We start from the raw sequence: 19852 nt of genomic DNA, 5'->3' as shown, positions 1-19852 counted from the left end.
ATAAAGCTGAGAACGCCACAGTCGTGGTTGTTTCATGCTCTGATCTGGTGTGTCATTATTGGGAACTTTAATGCAGCACCAGCAAAAACCCATTTTCAAACATTAACGGTAGGTGGCATCAAACGTACTACCCTCACAACTAGGTACGAGTTGTTGCAGTTGGTGGAGTTGTTGCGGTTGGTGGAGTTGGTGCACTTGCTGAAGTTGTTGCAGTTGTTGAAACTAAGTAATGTTGAACGGGTGTGTCCTCTTCATTTGTGCACTCCCCGACTGAATATATCCTTCGCCCTAAGTATTTTCTGCTCTTTGAAGTAGCCCCACATCTCAGCGAGGCGACATGTCCAAAACCAATCATTTTCAGCGCCCGAATCAATACGTCCATGTAGTCACAACAAGCACGGGGTGCTATGTATGTTCATCTTTACTTATTCACAAAGTATGCATTGGTAGCTAGCGCTGATTGGCCAGGGTCACTTCTACCTGGCACTGTGTAGCATGTGTAAAACTGTTTAGCACGTATAAGAGATTTCTACATGTTGTCGATATGCTCGGCATCCTTCAACCTCTCCTCCTCATCTAGGAAGGATTGACGTGCAACTAGGCTGCATTTTTATCTTTTCAAGAGATGCTTCGTTTTTTTCTTGTACTCACCGATAATTGCCGCTTTTCATGATGATTCGATAGATTCTTCTGATCATATCTCTAAACTGTACAGTGACTAGTAGCCTAGAGCAGAGTTTGGTTTGCGTCACCACTTGGAGTGTTAACGTTGTATCAGGTTTGTCCTGAACTCTTTTCTCGCAGGCTTTCGTAACCCCTCATCTTTCAGGCTATGGTGAACCAGGGACATTTGACGTCTGCGCGGAATGAGTTGATAACATGAGATGCAACACCTACACGCTATACAGAGCAGCCGGCTATACGGGACACGATACAGGGCATCTTCTACCAGATTGACATTTCATGAGAGTGTAGGAAGCAAGAATAAACGATGATCGAAAAAATAAATTGTACATATATACGAGCTTGAATATTCAAGGAATAACGAGCTTGAATAAGGTCAAGGAATCTTAGATGTCCACAGAATTACAGATGTTTCAAAGTAATTGTCACGAAGTCGCAATGATGTAAGAACTATTTTACCACCTTACTTCACCCGACCTCACCCGTTTTCCCGCCTTACTTTACCCGACCTCACCGTATTGCGACCTTACTTCACCCCACCTCACCCGTATTGCCACCTTACTTCACCCGACCTCACCCGTATTGTCACCTCACTTCATCCCAACCTCACCCATATTGCCACCTTACTTCACCCGACCTCACCCGTATTGTCACCTCACTTCATCCCAACCTCACCCGTATTGCCACCTTACTTCACTCAACCTCACCCGTATTGTCACCTTACTTCACCCGGCCTCACCCGTATTAAGATTCTTACTTCACCCGGCCTCATCCGTATTGAGATTCACCGACCATGTCCTTATCTCTAACCATGCTCCAGCAGACCATGTCCGTATCTCTCACCCTTCTCTACCTCACCCTGGTCGTAACCCTCACTCTACGCGCATGTATAGACTTGCGCAAGTCTTTAAGGCAAAAATTATTAATTAAAGCATAATTTCTTTATTATATAGACAATAAGATCAAGTTGTCCCGATAAGAGACTGGCGTCTTTAGATGTATTGTCTGATTAGCTAGACTTGTCTGTTATGAGGACAGAATCCCTCCGCCATGGACTTATCTTTCAGTACAGCATGGAGCAAGGCTAGCGTACGCTATACATCTCCTTCAACAAGAAAATACCTCTATCATAAACGGCTGATTTCCTAAATATTCCAAAATCAACTCAAAGCAACCCTCCCTCCCTCCCTCCAAACGACATTATACTCAGTTATCAACTGAAACCCCTAAATACCACACCGAATCTAACTGACTAAGCCACTTTCAGCGTCAAAACAACATCAGACTCCAGATTCGATCCTGGCGTATCATTGTTGATCAGGCAGCCCGCATCCATCACTTCAAGCCGACTGTCTGTATCACCCTGTATAGGAAGTGTTTACAGTCGCCAACAATAGCCCGCTACCAGCGTCCCTGGCCCCTTCCATAAGCTCTGGTCGATACAAGGGCAAAATATGATGGTGGCAGTATCGCTACATCGTGTTCTCCGCGTTGTCTGGGCAAGATATGGGCAAATACATTACCTTGATGCATGGCGCCGACCCAAATAACGCATCACCAGCAAGATTTCAACTGAGTTACTGGTTAACCTTGAATTGTATTGATCTGTTTGGCTCACCCAAGGTTTACATTGCCATCACGGCAAGGATATGATGCCACTACTGGCACTCGCCCAACTTCACCTAGAAGAACCATGTTTTCACTGTGAGGCCAGTCCAGCTGTATAGAATATTGGATCAAGAACATCTACATCAGTTTTAAAAAATGAAATATCTTGTTTCACACTTCCAATTCCTCCTTTGTAGGAGTAGGGATGACGTACGTTCATTGATCTGAACAGAAAGACTATCTATATAATCCTTCGTGTATAGCCAAACCTCTTAAGTGCGGACCCCGTCAGTCCGACCACCTTGCTTTCCGGATGCCCATTGTTTGGAAGTTTATACATAATTTAATAAATATTACTACGTACCCATTAATGTGATGGGATGCTTAACTCCACAGAGCCCGGCCGTGTCATACCAAAGTACAGTAGAAAATGCTACTTGTTGTTACCTTGCCTAGGGGGTTAGCATTAAGGAATGAAACAAGGACGGGTCAGTATACTGTCCTGAGTGGGGTATCCATGTTAAACTGTGGTATAGTGTCTCTGTGGTCTAGCACTATAAAACCGGCGTTAGTCCGGACCTGTACAAGAAGACATACACAAACACACACAAGCACGCACCCACGCACGCACGCACGCACGCACAAGGAAACATACACGCACGCACAAAGAAACATACACGTCGTTATAGAAGTGGAACAATCTTGGATGCTACGTTAATAAAACTATAAAAAAAACGTCAAAGCCAGATAATAACCAGTCTCGATTATCCGCCGAAACAGATTCCATTGGGCATAAACGGCAAAACATTTCACCTTACCTCCTTCATTACAACAGATGGAACCAGAACTACCCCACATAGGAAGGACCCCGCGACAGATACACGATGCTCCAGATAGACAACATGAGCTAGTGACAAGGGGTTCAGCCAAAAGATATCTTACTGACAGTAGAACTCCCCACGGACCGATCACGGGAAGGACAGGCCCCTCGGGTCAGATAAAGAGGTTATTGGGATCAAGGCGATCAATTTTACATTGCCTTTACACTGCAGTGGGATCTTACCGTCCGATACAGCAGCAAAATTTCACACGCATCTTGTCCCGTCGGTACACTCTTGGGTAGGGCCGATAACACTGTTACACAAGGACAGCACCGACGCACGTTATACGCACGAAACACAATGACATCACCAACACTTGGTGCCGCACGAAGCTCAAGGACAGCACTTACAAGTGTTATCCGTACGAAATTCAAGGAAAGGAATTACATATGTTATCCACGTGAATTCAAGAAATAGTGATAAGTGTTATCCGCTCCAAACTCGAAGACAGTACCGAAATGCGAGGTCAGTGCTAACACGTTTTATCCGTGCGAAGCTCGAGGACATAGCAGACAGGAGAGGGTTCGGGTCGCCTCGTCACGCTGAAGACCCGCGTTCGATTCCCGACATGGGTACAATGTGTGAAGCCCATTGCTGGAGTATTGCTAAAAGCGGCGTAAAACCATACTCACTCACTCACACACTCACTCACTCACTCACTCACTCACTAAGGGACCGACCATTTGATATTCTGAGGGTGGCCTTGGATTTCGTATCGAGATTGGATAATTTTTCTGCTACAGTCACAAAACCAGATATTTTTTGGTATTTAAAACTATGAACCTGAATTTTCTTGTAAGGAAAACACGTTATAACAATGCAATTTTTGTGACAGGCAATTTCTTTCTTTTTCAACAGTCTGAAGCATAATTAAGTTTTTCAAGAATATTCTGAGACAATTAATTTTTTTCGATAAAATCCCAGGATAGACTCCTACCCCCAAACACCGTGCGAAACTCGAGGACAATGTTAACACGTGGCAACACGAGGGCAGCACATTAACAAGATATCAACACTAAACATTATCTCTCTCAATGGCACATGATTATATTGTGGACTGACAAGCTCAATAACAGAAAAATGATCCTTACTTAAAGAGATGCTTTTAATCAATCGTTAAAAGCCAACTCGGTGGCATATCGTTCACGAACCGCAATAAAACTACATTCAAATATATCCTTATCTGTTTCAGCTTTCATTAAGTTTCGCTCTGGCAATAATACGACTCGTCACGCAATGTCGTGGTGCAATATGCGAGACACCACAAAGGTTGATTCACCTCCAACAATGTATCTATTATGGGGTCTCAAGGTGACAGCACGGGATGACGTACTAGTCCTGCAGGCGTAATTTATGAACATTGCATTCCGAGCACTATTACACCAAACGCCATGGCATCACCAGACGTTGTCATCATCAACGTGGTATTTGGATGGATACAACGACGTGCATTAAACGAGCATCACTATCGTTTTCATATAAACTGCCGAAAGTATACACCCATGTTTGTTGGTGGCTAAAAATGAAACTAACGATCTGGTTATTCGATGGTGAATGTATTTGAAACGTGTATCATAGCTGTGTTTTTGACATTAAGTTGCAGTGTTTTTGGCGGCTGTATTCAGCCTCTTAACGTTTTGATATCGTTTAATCAAATCCAATTTTCCAGTGTTTTACTTTCTATTGCCCGGCAGATTAGATAAGCCTCTTTAAGCGCGTACTTTGTTTTCTACTTTCATAACGCCTTTTTCTACCGTGAGTCAACCGTCAACCAAGTATCAATAATCTGTATGCTTAGTTCACACTGCTGTCAAGTCGTGTTTACTGATTCGTTCATGAAACCAGAAACCAAGTTGAAGTTTCCAGTGCGTTTTGTTTGTTGTCGCCGCACTCGGCAATATTCCAGCCATATGGCGGTGGTCTGTAAATAATCGAGTCTGGATCAGACAATCCAGTGATTGACATCACGAGCATCGATCCATGCAATTTGGATACGATGACATGCATCAACCAAATCAGCGCGCCTGACCACCTGATCCCGTTAGTCGCCTCTTACGACAAGCATGGGTTGCCGAATACCAATTCTAACCTGAATCTTCAAGTGGAGAATTGACTACTGACTGTGGAGACGTGTCTATGTGTATTAACGATGTTAATGTTACATGATCAATGTCGCGCATCAATATCACATATGAAATTTAATACATGAGGTGCGATCGATAAGCATTATATCTGATGAAACTATTGCTGAGAACATTATGTTGTAGAATCTAATTATAAGGATTAATTATTCGCTTCAATGAGGCATGAAGAGATAAACCGATTTGCAAACAGTGTTTGTGATTCATAACTCAAGAAACCACAAATACATCTGTCAGTCAATTTATAAATGCTGCAGTGTATATAGACAGACAAGACACAGTTCTCTGCTCTAATACATTTGTGAATTTACAAATTTATGCATTGTCGTAGTGTATGTCACAGTAAACACCAGGCAATTTTATATTCAAACAATGTTGAACAGTCATGCCATTTATTTATAACTATCAGCAAGTAACACACAAGGTTAATGGCAGGAAGAACAACGATTGCCACATTGGAGGGATATAACTAGCTGTCAAAGTCAGAGTTGCAAATGATACGGTTATTGTGACATCAGTTTGTTGGTTGTGTTAAAGCAAGTACTGACATCACAGTGGTTCTGCTGATGAAGCACCTGTTCTCAAACAATCGGCTTTTGTCTGCGCTATCGATTTCTCCTAGACAACCTAATACAAGAATCAATCTACTCGTTGACATACACGGCCTTTAGGAGCATTACAAACATCGGGTGCACGTGGAACAGCGTTTACTTCTACACAGTACTACACACACACACACACACACACACACACACACACACACACACAAACACACACTACCAACAGCGTCGTCTATACATAGAACAATATATATTGCCAACCACCCTCTACCAACAGCGTGGTCTCTACATAGTACCATATATATTGCCAACAACGTTCAACATTCAGTGTCGTTTCTACATAGTACCATATATATTGCCAACAACGTTCAACATTCAGTGTCGTTTCTACATAGTACAATATTTATTGTCAGCAACGTTCAACATTCAATGTCGTCTCTACATAGTACAATATATATTGCCAACAACGTTCAACATTAACCGTAGTCTGTACATCAATCTCTATGGTTGTCCTAAGCGTAAATTTGGGAAAGTAAATTTCCTCTGTGGATATATCAAGCCAAATTATGGTATATGTGCAATGTGTAAAAACATGAATCCAAAACATCGGAGATTAATCATGAGTGTCCCATATTCATCAGTTTTGAAAGTGACCACAGGAAAATGTAAATGGAACCCTCGTATTTGTAACCCGTCTTCTCATGTCTGTATAGCGTGTATCACTTAAGTATGTAGTAAGTACGGGGTGAGCGATGCTGACACAAGACAACGCGCCTTACATCAGTGACATCGTTGAGGAGGTATCAATAACTAAAAAATGTCATATCAGCCAATTGCAAGATGATGGCATGGTGGACTATAGAACAATCCATCGTTGTGTCTGTTATATCTACCTCTTCTACAGTCACATCTACACTGAACTATTTCTAAGTATTGAATTTTCAATATTTATGCAAATCTATGAAGAACACATCATGCATGTGTTTTTTTCAAATTAGATTTTTATATATGATACATAATCACTCAACAAGCTGTTTACCTCAATTGAATTACTTACATGGATATTGCATTAACATTTATAGTTAAAAGTCGTTCGGTCCATTACGTTGAAGTGATTATTGACTTTCACGGCAACTGGAAAATGTGCCCTAAAGACATCGCCGTGAACGTCCTGAAACTGCCGTAGGTGCAGGCAGGTGAGATCAATAACACCAACACCTCAATAATTGATCCATTGTGACAAGAAGTAGGCTACTTCACCTGGCGGACCTTTTTTTCTGAGTGCTGATATACACGTTTAAAACTGAAAGCTGAACATATATACGTGTATAGCTGACTGCTGAACATATATACGTGTATAGCTGACTGCTTAACATATATAAGTGTATAGTGAGTGAGTGAGTGAGTGAGTGAGTGAGTGAGTGGGTATGGTTTTACGCCGCTTTTAGCAATATTCCAGCAATATCACGGCGGGGGACACCAGAAATGGGCTTCACACATTGTACCCATGTCGGGACTCGAACCCGGGTCTTCGGCGTGACGAGCGAACGCTTTAACCACTGGGCTACCCGACCGCCCCTATATATAAGTGTATAGCTGACTGCTGAACATATATACGCGTATAGCTGACTGCTGAACATATATACGTGTATAGCTGACTGCTTAACATATATAAGTGTATAGCTGACTGCTGAACATATATACGTGTATAGCTGACTGCTGAACATATATACGTGTATATCGGACTGCTGAACATATATACGTGTATATCGGACTGCTGAACATATATACGTGTATATCGGACTGCTGAACATATATACGTGTATAGCTGACTGCTGAACATATATACGTGTATAGCTGACTGCTGAACATATATACGCGTATAGCTGACTGCTGAACATATATACGTGTATATCGGACTGCTGAACATATATACGTATATATCGGACTGCTGAACATATATACGTGTATAGCTGACTGCTGAACATATATACGCGTATAGCTGATTGCTGAACATATATACGTGTATAGCTGACTGCTGAACATATATACGTGTATATCGGACTGCTGAACATATATACGTGTATATCGGACTGCTGAACATATATACGTGTATAGCTGACTGCTGAACATATATACGTGTATATCGGACTGCTGAACATATATACGTGTATATCGGACTGCTGAACATATATACGTGTATAGCTGACTGCTGAACATATATACGTGTATAGCTGACTGCTGAACATATATACGCGTATAGCTGACTGCTGAACATATATACGTGTATAGCTGACTGCTGAACATATATACGTGTATAGTGACTGCTGAATATATATACGTTTATGAGTTAGTGAGTATGGTTTTACGCCGCTTATAGCAAGATTCCAGCAATATCACGGTGGGGGACACCAGAAATGGGCTTCACACATTGTACCAATCGAACCCGGGTCTTCGGCGTGAAGAGCGAACGCTTTAACCAATAGGCTACCCGACCGCCCCATATAGGTTTATAGCTGACTGTTGAACATATATACGTTTATAGGTGACTGCTGAACATATACACGTTTATAACTGATTGCTGAATATATACGTGTATACCTGACTGCTGAACATTTTCAATGAATATCTAAAAGCTAAAATACACATACGTATCGGACTGCTGAATATATACTATGTATATCTAACTGCTGAAAATACTAGTGTATCTGACTGTTGAATATAAGGAATGTATATCTGACTGTTGAATATAAGGAATGTATATCTGACTGTTGAATATAAGGAATGTATATCTGACTGTTGAATATATACAATATATATCTGACTGTTGAAGATATACAATGTATATTTGACTGTTGAATATATACAATGTATATGACTGTTGAATATATACAATGTATATCTGACTGTTTAATGTATACAATGTATATCTGACTGTTGAATATATACAATGTATATCTGACTGTTGAATATATACAATGTATATTTGACTGTTGAATATATACAATGTATATTTGACTGTTGAATATATACAATGTATATCTGACTGTTGAATATATACACATATAACTAACTAGATAGGCCACACGCACTACCTGAAGACGGTGAAGAATGTTGAACCGACTTCCATCCATATTTGGCCATCTTGCACAAAGTAACCATAGCAATGACATTTAGTCTGCATGAAGGCATTAAAGTTAGAATATTCATACAGCAACGATTGCTTAGTGAAATTCACAACGTTAACGCTAGAGAATAATCAGTCTCGAATATCTGCCGAAACAGATTCCACCGGGCGTAGGAGGCAAAACAGTGATGACAGTTGTGTGAATGGATAACTGAGAATCAGTGCTGATACCAGGTGTTTGCCAAATACGCACATCCTGCTCTACCTGCCACTCATGCGATGTTTATGAAAAATGGCAAGTAAACAGTAAAGTAAAGTGGGTCCTGACCAATGTGCTACAGGACGGACGGTTAGAATGCATGGGTATTTATGCTCAAATGTGTATCATATTATCAACAACTTGTCAGAAAACTATTTCCTCGGTCGATTGAAACATATATATAATAGGTAAGCATTTCTGTGGGGGTTTTGATACCATCTAATAGTTACAAATTAATTCTCATAATTTGAATCACTCGTTAATAGTGGCATCAACGGTAATATTGATCATGATAAAAAAACAAGCACGCTTAACTGACAACGAATTTGATAAACAGTCTATATGCAAAATATAAACTTTAAACACCTTCACGCGGTCATTTAGCTCCTTTTTCCAGACATATACCTATATGTAACTAGCCATGTACCATCTAAGCAAAGCCCAATGTAGTTTTTCTTCAGATTCAGTTTCATAATCGTTTTTGTTGTTGTCGCAGATGCTGCCTCGTTCTGAATTCGGTCTGTATTTCCATTTCGATCAGACTCGACAACTCCCCGAACTTCACTCCGATCTCCCAATCACCCCAGGGGCCATGGTAGGATTTCTGGGGCACGGTGGAGAAGTCGGCCAGGGCTGGATACCGAGCTAATGAAAGCTCGATCAAAGTATGTTCTTGGCCGCAAATGAATGGACTTCATCGACTCTGTCCTGTTGTAACAGAAATTTACAATATTGCTGCAATCATTTCACTTGGGTACTGTGAGACTTCTGCGGATCGTGGTTTGTGGTAGTCTGGGGTGATTATTAATGCTACTTTAAATGGTTGGTAGTATGAGCGAGATGGCCATAAACCATCATTTTCATTGATTATGTCAGAACACGATTCGGCACAAACTTTGGTAATTGGTACCACGTTGTAAAGAGCTCTCTCTTCCCCTTCACGCGCAGTATTAGTATAGGTTACACTATCTTATTGGATATGACATGTGCATTTGTCCATTGAAGAACATCAAACAGCATCGACTCTCGTACAACTCTCGTATTCATCAGTTGAATATAAATTTGTACATGAAATATAAACTGCAAGTCCTCATAAGAGTCTATTCAGCTGCATGATATGTCTATTTCAAAAGGCACAGTCGTAATTTATGACAGTCAGCAAATTACCAAGGACCTATAATATTAACAGAGGAGACTCATATAGCCTAGCATTGTGCGAATACATGAAGGATTGGGCAACTCTTTAGGTGGATTTTGAAACAAATCCGACAGTATCGGAATTTTGATCTTGATCGCATGATGATCGCATGATGATCGCATGATGAACTCCCTAAGAAATAATAAGACGATATTTAAACATAAAAAAACCTTTATTTTCAAACGTTTCCTGCTTTCCATTTTCTTTGAGAAAGCGAATCGCACGACATGCATGGTATGTCGACTCTCGAAATGTTGAACCCGATTTTTCGAATTGTTCACCTGTAGTGATGCTTGTCTTTGTGGTGAAACATGGTTTTTTGAAAGCCGGAAGCGAAGCAGGTCTTTGTGGTGAAATATGTAGGTGGAAAGCCGGAAGTGAAACAGGTCTTTGTGGTGAAACATGTAGTTTGAAAGCCGGAGGTGAAACAGGTCTTTGTGGTGAAACATGTAGGTTGAAAGCCGGAAGTGAAGCAGGTCTTTGTGGTGAAACATGGAGGTGGAAAGCCGGAAGTGAAGCAGGTCTTTGTGGTGAAACATGTAGGTGGAAAGCCGGAAGTGAAACAGGTCTTTGTGGTGAAATATGTAGGTGGAAAGCCGGAAGTGAAACAGGTCTTTGTGGTGAAACATGTAGGTTGAAAGCCGGAGGTGAAACAGGTCTTTGTGGTGAAACATGTAGGTTGAAAGCCGGAAGCGAAGCAGGTCTTTGTGGTGAAATATGTAGGTGGAAAGCCGGAAGTGAAACAGGTCTTTGTGGTGAAACATGTAGGTTGAAAGCCGGAGGTGAAACAGGTCTTTGTGGTGAAACATGTAGGTTGAAAGCCGGAAGTGAAGCAGGTCTTTGTGGTGAAACATGGAGGTGGAAAGCCGGAAGTGAAGCAGGTCTTTGTGGTGAAACATGTAGGTGGAAAGCCGGAAGTGAAGCAGGTCTTTGTGGTGAAATATGTAGGTGGAAAGCCGGAAGTGAAACAGGTCTTTGTGGTGAAACATGTAGGTTGAAAGCCGGAGGTGAAACAGGTCTTTGTGGTGAAACATGTAGGTTGAAAGCCGGAAGTGAAGCAGGTCTTTGTGGTGAAACATGGAGGTGGAAAGCCGGAAGTGAAACAGGTCTTTGTGGTGAAATATGTAGGTGGAAAGCCGGAAGTGAAACAGGTCTTTGTGGTGAAACATGTAGGTTGAAAGCCGGAGGTGAAACAGGTCTTTGTGGTGAAACATGTAGGTTGAAAGCCGGAAGTGAAGCAGGTCTTTGTGGTGAAACATGGAGGTGGAAAGCCGGAAGTGAAGCAGGTCTTTGTGGTGAAACATGTAGGTTGAAAGCCGGAAGTGAAACAGGTCTTTGTGGTGAAATATGTAGGTGGAAAGCCGGAAGTGAAGCAGGTCTTTGTGGTGAAACATGTAGGTTGAAAGCCGGAAGTGAAGGAGGTCTTTGTGGTGAAATATGTAGGTGGAAAGCCGGAAGTGAAGCAGGTCCTAGACGTTTATCACTTTGATGAAACCGACGACCACAGATTGGGCATTGACAAACCAATAGTCATAATGAACACACACCAAATAGATGGAACTTTGCAGATCGAATTTTAGCTTCCTCGGCGACTGGGCCACGCGTACCTTAAGGGGTTTAGAACCACTATATGACAAATGCAGTGATTCTGTTGAACAGAAACAAACTAATCAAGATGGCCTCAGGTAGGTTAAGGCCACCAAGCGGGAGATAACTCTTCTTCTTTTCGCTTGACATATGCTAGTGCCATTATACCATTATTTGTTTGTTACTGTTTAACGCCTCACTTAGCAAGATCCAGGTATAACACGGCAATCTGTAAATAATCGAGTCTGGACCAGACAATCCAGTGATTGACATCATGAGCATCGACATTCTGCCATAGAGCTCATGCAGACCGTCTCCTCTCCTAGGCACTGTTTGTACCTCGCATGTACCACGTACACAAAATACAATTCCATCGGGTGGGGATGTTTGTTCGTCAATTCTGCATGTTTAGAATGCGAAATGAATGTGATCAATGCTACATACAAACTCACGAAACACTGTAATCCCCTAACCACACAGCAAAGAGAGAAAAAACACGGTTACTATGACAATACTGTTTATATATTATCAATACATACCTTATTTATGCACTAGCATACTTTGCGTTTGAATGACCTGGAATTATCGATAATTACATCATGTGAATGGACAATTCGCATAATGAAATCTGTCCCATTCCGACACTCTTTACGCCCTGAAGCATATATATATAATCGCATAATTTTATTACAAGGGCACTTTCAGTCAATAATTGAAATACATCACATGGCGCCGAAATATTTGACATGATTCCACAGAAAACCTGTATATATGACGACAAGCAATACAACACAATGGCATGGAAACCAATGAATGTATCACCTACATCCCAGAGTATGTTTGTCTGCATCAGTACCTACACGGTTGATTGTTTATCTGCCAAGGTCGCGAAGAGATTGCTAGTTCGCGGTGTTGGCGGACTGTAAAGATCAATGATACAGCCGCAGCCAGATAGGACACGGTGTGTGGGATGCGAGATAAAGTGGTTATACCACTGCCACCTGCCACCTGACTGGCCATGCATTGAACTAGCTGTAATTAGTGGTCTTCCCTTGCAATAACAACAGGCTAACATCCACACTTGGTTCTGCCTATGTCTAGGTATCAACTTAAGGATTGTTTTGGCACGCGTCTTGCATTGAATAGATAATGCCAACCAACTTCCAGGGAATAACAACTACCATATAATACTGAAGAGATAAAGCCTACATCAATAGAGGGAATAACACCTACCAAAAGATCATGAAGAGATAAAGCCTACAGCAATAGAGGGAATAACACCTACCAAAAGATCATGAAGAGATAAAGCCTACAGCAATAGAGGGAATAACACCTACCAAAAGATCATGAAGAGATAAAGCCTACAGCAATAGAGGGAATAACACCTACTAAAAGATCATGAAGAGATAAAGCCTACAGCAATAGAGGGAACAACACCTACCGTATGATAGTAAAGAGATAGTGCCAACCGCCTTACAGGGAATAACAACTACCATATTATACTGAAGAGATAAAGCCTACGGCAATAGAGGGAATATCACCTACCAAAAGATCATGAAGAGATAATGCCTACAGCAATAGAGGGAACAACACCTACCGTATGATAGTAAAGAGATAGTGCCAACCGCCTTACAGGGAATAACAACTACCATATTATACTGAAGAGATAAAGCCTACAGCAATAGAGGGAATATCACCTACCAAAAGATCATGAAGAGATAATGCCTACAGCAATAGAGGGAATAACGCCTACCATATGACAATGAAGAGATAATGCCTACAACAATAGGGCGAACGACACCTACCGTATGATAGTAAAGAGATAGTGCCAACCGCCTTACAGGGAATAACAACTACCATATTATACTGAAGAGATAATGCCTACAACAATAGGGCGAACAACACCTACCGTATGATAGTAAAGAGATAATGCCAACCGCCTTACAGGGAATAACAACTACCATATTATACTGAAGAGATAATGCCTACAACAATAGGGCGAACAACACCTACCGTATGATAGTAAAGAGATAGTGCCAACCGCCTTACAGGGAATAACAACTACCATATTATACTGAAGAGATAATGCCTACAACAATAGGGCGAACAACACCTACCATATGATAATGAAGAGATAAAGCCTACAGCAATAGAGGGAATAACACCTACCATATGATAATGAAGAGATATTGCCTACAACAATAGGGCGAACAACACCTACCGTATGATAGTAAAGAGATAATGCCAACCGCCTTACAGGGAATAACAACTACCATATTATACTGAAGAGATAAAGCCTACAACAATAGGGGAACAACACCTACCGTATGATAGTAAAGAGATAGTGCCAACCGCCTTACAGGGAATAACAACTACCATATTATACTAAAGAGATAAAGCCTACAGCAATAGAGGGAATAACACCTACCAAAAGATCATGAAGAGATAATGCCTACAGCAATAGAGGGAATAACACATACCATATGATAATGAAGAGATAATGCCTACCGCCTTACAGAGAATAACACCTACCAAAAGATCATGAAGAGATAATGCCTACATCAATAGAGGGAATAACAGCTACCATATGATAGTAAAGAGATAAAGCCTACCGCCTGACAGAGAATAACACCTACCACATGCTAGTAAAGAGATAATGCCTACCGCCTTACAGAGAATAACACCTACCATATGGTAGTGAAGAGATAATGCCTACCGCCTTACAGAGAATAACACCTACCATATGGTAGTGAAGCTATCTACCGACTTGAAGTGAATATATGATACTTGTGTATCAAAGGGGAGACCTTATTAATGACCTACCCTGTTCTTGGAGATGGAATTGGCATGATATTTCATAGGGCGTAATATTAGATACAATACCTATTCTAATGATAGTCAATAGTCAATGAAAACATCGTTAAGATAATCATATATTTTTTTCTCCGAAAGAACATTTCCTCTTCTGCTGTTTTCATATGTGGACTTAGTTAGTTTGATCAAGTCTTGCCTAGGCTTGTAGTAAAAAAATACCTAAAAAATATAAATTCCACAGTCATGGCACAGGACTACTCCGGTACTGGGCTTATGCACTTAAACACACTGAGTAAATCTTATCGTGGGCAATACGGTATTTATTCCACCTGATCCCGTATCGGGCAAGTCATTCATGAAACGAGGATGCTGGGCATGTTCACTGATAACGCTATGTACCTCTGTTGGTCCCAGCATCCTGCCCCAGGTCTAGACCGGCCTGGCGATCACCTCACATCTGGCACCTGTCTTACAGTAGGGCTTAGATTGTAGCTAAGCTTATAACGATGAGCGGGCCACATTCCGCAAATAATACACATGTTCTACAGTCATCACTCAACAAGTTCCGACAGTACATACACGGGTAATACGACAATATATATATACTATGAATAGTAAAACAGGTGATTAAATAGGTAATGAATCAATGAAAGAATCTCAACCTGCCTACCTAAACGGAATTTGACGCTAAAACAGATTGTTCTAATTTACACAATACATCAATAAATACTTCATTGAAGAGTTTCTTAGTAGCAATGGGGGTCACGGGGGGCCCAGTCGTCTAAGGCGCCGCGATTCGCTGTGCAGAGTTGCGTCCCTTGGGTACACCAGAAACCTATGATTGTGGGTTCGAATCCCGGTTCGCCCCGATTATGTTTCTAGGTTTGTCAGCACCATACCCGTGCTCGTGGGTTTCACCGAAGTGGTAAACGTCTGAGACCTGCATCACTTCGGGCTTTCCTCCCACATTAAGCTGACACGCCATGATATAACTGGAATACTGTTAAAAGCTGGCGTTAAACCCAACTCACTCACTCACTAGTAGCAATGCTTATGCTGTGGAATCTTCACAAGATACCGAGTGAAATGTGTCTGTGGAGTCCTTTGGCTTTAATTGGCCTCTTAAACCGGTTCTCTACATGGCGTTTTTTAATGACATCGTGGATAACCATTTTGTGTGTGGATACTTCGGTTGCAATGAATTATGAATTGTTACATACAGTAAACTACGGTTATAACGCTAATCTTAGTTCGTTATAACCGTAGTTCGTTATAAGCATATATACAGCATAACTACAGCAAATAGTCGGGACAAAAAAGTAAGTTCGTTATATCCGCCAGTTCGTTATAAGCGTGTTCGTTATAAACGTTGTTTACTGTATATATGAAACATACATTAAAACATTACAACATACAAAACAGGGATGAATGTTCTCCAAGGTAATCTACACAATCAATTCTCACTGGCTACTCTGTGTATGTATATTAGATATACTTCAGTGCCATACAGAGTTCCACCGAAACACGCATCACCAGAACAAAAGAACAGATGGGCGTTATTCTCGCTAAACAAAGGGCCCATCTTCGTTGCAAGACGTGGATGAGTCATGTTTAAAATAGATGATTCAGAAAAAAATGCATTCATCAGAGTGCCAGATCCCTCTCTTTATCTGCACATTTTGCCATTATCCAAACTGTATGTTATCAGTCACGGAGGGGTATGTCTTAACATTAACGGTACTCTATAATTGTTATAAAGGACCTGGGTTCGAGTGAGACCACTCATGCAACCTTTCAATGCTGTCGGAGAACAATAGAAGGTGTTTGGTCGAAAAGAGGGCTTATCGGGAACTCCAAATATATATACGATCGTTAGTGACTTAACCGCTGTTGCAACTCCTACCTTATGCACAAGCCCTGGTTCAAGTAGATTCGTGGGTCTATCCAAGTTCTTCTTCTCGTGAATGCACGACGTTTAACAACAACGGGAGCTACAGTGAGGTCCGGCTGTCAGCTATAAACGGGGTTTAAAGGGGGGAGTTTGTTCATTGCAAGCTCTCCGCGCAATTATTGACGGAAAATATTGATTCAGAAATAACCATGTTAAGCCCGCCATGTCAGCGCATGGAGAGAACCCAGCTACACAACCGCATCAGCTGATTGCAGATTTCTCCTCATTGGGCACTATCCCTAATTAAACATTCTAATCAGTAACTGAAGAAATTTTAGCTTTGGTGACAGAGTTTGGATTCTGAAAATGTCATTTGGAGTGCATGACAATCAACCATTAGTTGGCAGGCAATTTATCTACCTACACCTACATTGCAAGATGAATAATATATACTTTGACTAATGAATGAAATGAGGAAGGTGGGTTGCCCTGTTGTTGTCTAAGGTGATACTTAGTTGTATTTACCACCATGCGTGCTCAATGTCGAGAACTGAGGCTATGCACATTCAGTTAACTGAAGTTTAACGACATCATTGAACTGTATAACTATTTGAATTAAGTACATTTCGTTTATCTAATTCATCGGCCCCAGATGTTGCATTTGTTTGTATTGCCATAAGATATTCGCCAGTGTGGTAAAATCTATAGCTAGCTGGGGGTTTATAGGTACGGTTTCCGCGCACACACATTGAAGGTCAATAATTTTAAAAGCTAAACTAAATGTAATGTTACCTTTGACAATGTATGCACTAATTCAAAACATACACAAAACGATACATAATTTTGTAACGAATTCCAATAACTGAACATATTAATACTACAAAAAATGAAAACCTAACGGTAAATACATCTGTGACAAATACACAGTTCACATCATACGACTCTCGACATCTTACGCTAGGGGACTGCCGTGCAATGGAGGCGTATGTGGGGTATTCGCAAAGATGACCTACCTTCTGGCAGCAATTCTTGAGGTATCAACGTCCTCTCTTCACTTGTTTAAGTGTCAGTGTCTCCATACCCCTCTGTCACGCTCATTTGAGGGTTGACACACATTTGGTGGTGTAGAAAGCTGGATGTGTGTTGGTAGCCTCGAGATCGATATATAACTGATAGAAAGGCGAACGTCTCCTGTACGCTACGTCACTGACAGCTGTGCCGGCGGTAATCGATATTGCGCACGCGCTCTTATCACACGCATCAAGAGCCTGTTTATCTTGAGGAAATTTAATATGCACCGATCGTTGCTTATGAAAGGATTAATCTAATTTACGATTGTGTGGGTAGTGTTTGTGTGATTTCAGTTATAATTATTATAAATAAATCGTACATGGTCTGAACGTTAGGGGTGAGTGTTTTATGCCTCATTTAGCAATATCCCGACAATAACACGGCGAGGAACACCAGGAATGGGCTTCACAATTTGTACCCATGTTGGGAATCGAAACTGGCCCTTCGCAATGACGAGCTAACGCTTAATCCACCTGGCTTCCCTACCTACATTTGGTTCCTGGGCGTCTATCTGTAATGAATTATAGTGTCAGAGAGTGCGTTCAGCTCCATGGCCCTTTTGTTAATGCAATGGGTGCGTTTTTCCGAATCGTACGTTTTTTCCCGACTAAAGGTTTGCATTTCCTTGTTGTGATCATTTTGATCAGGAATATTTGTCACTGACACTGCAACACATTATACCTCTTCATTTTGCACCTCTTGGACGGCTAATTTTGCATTTATGGCCAAAAATATCCGCATTGCGTTTCTTCTTTTGAAGAGTATATATATAGAGAGAAAGCGTGTACGAAGGGTATGTAATGTAGGAAGGCTGGCTGAAAAGCTCTAAGCCTGACTGATGGACTGCGTTGATGGAGTTCCTAATTATTTAGCAGCATAATCCCCTCCGAGGACCACATACTTCTGCCAACAATGCTGGCTTGTTTGGGCCCATCTGCTGGAGAGTGCTTCCTCCTGGTGGTGTGTAACGTCCTTCACAGCACAAATGACGTCATCGTCATTTGCATAATGCTTGCCAGACTGTTCTTTCTTCGCGTTTGGGAGAAGGTGGAGATCGGGCGGTGCAAAATGTGATGAATACGAAGGATGTTCGAAGAGTTCAAAGCCATGTCCACGCATTGCAGCTATGGCAACAAAAGAATTGAATTTCGCTTGTGGAACAACACTACTTTAGTGAGTTTTCCACAACATTTAGTCCACCAGTAGGATTCCTTTCGAATCCCAGAAAACTGAAGTCATTACTTTTCCTTTTTGCCTTCTTCTTCGTCGGGGGAGGCGTTAGATGTTTCCACTGCTTTGTCTGTTGTCTAGTTTCTGGCTGATGGAGGTGAACCCAAGACTCAACCATGGGTACACATTGCTCAACAAAGCTGGAGCGTTTCTGATCAGGATTCAGAGGCCTTGGAACCCAGCATGCTGAAACCTTTGTCATGTTCAGTTACTTCTTCAGAATGTTCTCAACTCTCCCATGAGAGGCCATGGTGAGGGTGAGGTGAGGTGAAATGGGGTTTAACGTCGCGTCCAAAATCTTTGCACTTATATAGCGACGTACATGCACGTGCGTGCGTGGGTGTGTTCCGGACTAATGCTGATTTATAGTGCTAGGTCACTGAGATACCATGCCGCAATTTAACATGAGTACATGTACCCCACTCAGACACGGTATACTGACTCCGAGCCGAACAGTCCTTGTTTTAGCCCCTTAATGCCGAGCGCCAGAGAGGGTAACAACAAGTACCATATTTCATGTCACGTGTGGCGCGTAGCCAAGCGCATATAACATCATGTATTTTAGCAACATTTTCTTTAATGGTGGCAGTTGAAGATCTTGCTGATCCAGGATCTCTCTTCTCCTCTTCAACTCCGCCGCCCACCTCTCAAAAGTGACAAGGGTAGGGGCATCACACCCTAACATATCTAACACCATAATAGAGTTAGCCCTTTCAGGTGGAGATACGTGATGACAGCGATGTAGCCAATTTTGTCAGTTTGTATCAACAGGGAAAGTCTAGTCACGTTGACGCCTGCAGA

At 41.5% G+C, this 19852-nt stretch overlaps 1 protein-coding gene across 2 annotated transcripts in view; it reads right to left on the bottom strand.

The window, feature by feature from the left end:
* LOC139468546 (uncharacterized) overlaps positions 1-17943 on the bottom strand; it is a 48188-nt gene extending 30245 nt beyond the window's left edge. The window contains exon 1 of one of the 2 annotated variants that reach the window (XM_071250594.1): positions 17764-17943. The gene's annotated coding sequence lies outside the window, so the exon portion shown is untranslated. Of the gene's footprint in view, positions 1-16762; positions 16869-17763 lie in introns of those variants that run through there. The other variant, XM_071250597.1, reaches the window with a different exon arrangement.
* Positions 17944-19852: the final 1909 nt, after the last annotated feature.

Source organism: Haliotis cracherodii, unplaced genomic scaffold (genome assembly GCF_022045235.1).
Source record: "Haliotis cracherodii isolate W230 unplaced genomic scaffold, xgHalCrac1.p SCAF_2, whole genome shotgun sequence".
In the NCBI taxonomy this organism is placed as follows: domain Eukaryota; kingdom Metazoa; phylum Mollusca; class Gastropoda; order Lepetellida; family Haliotidae; genus Haliotis; species Haliotis cracherodii.
The sequence above is the reverse complement of the archived record's forward strand: the minus strand, read 5'-3'. Positions and strand labels throughout refer to the sequence as shown.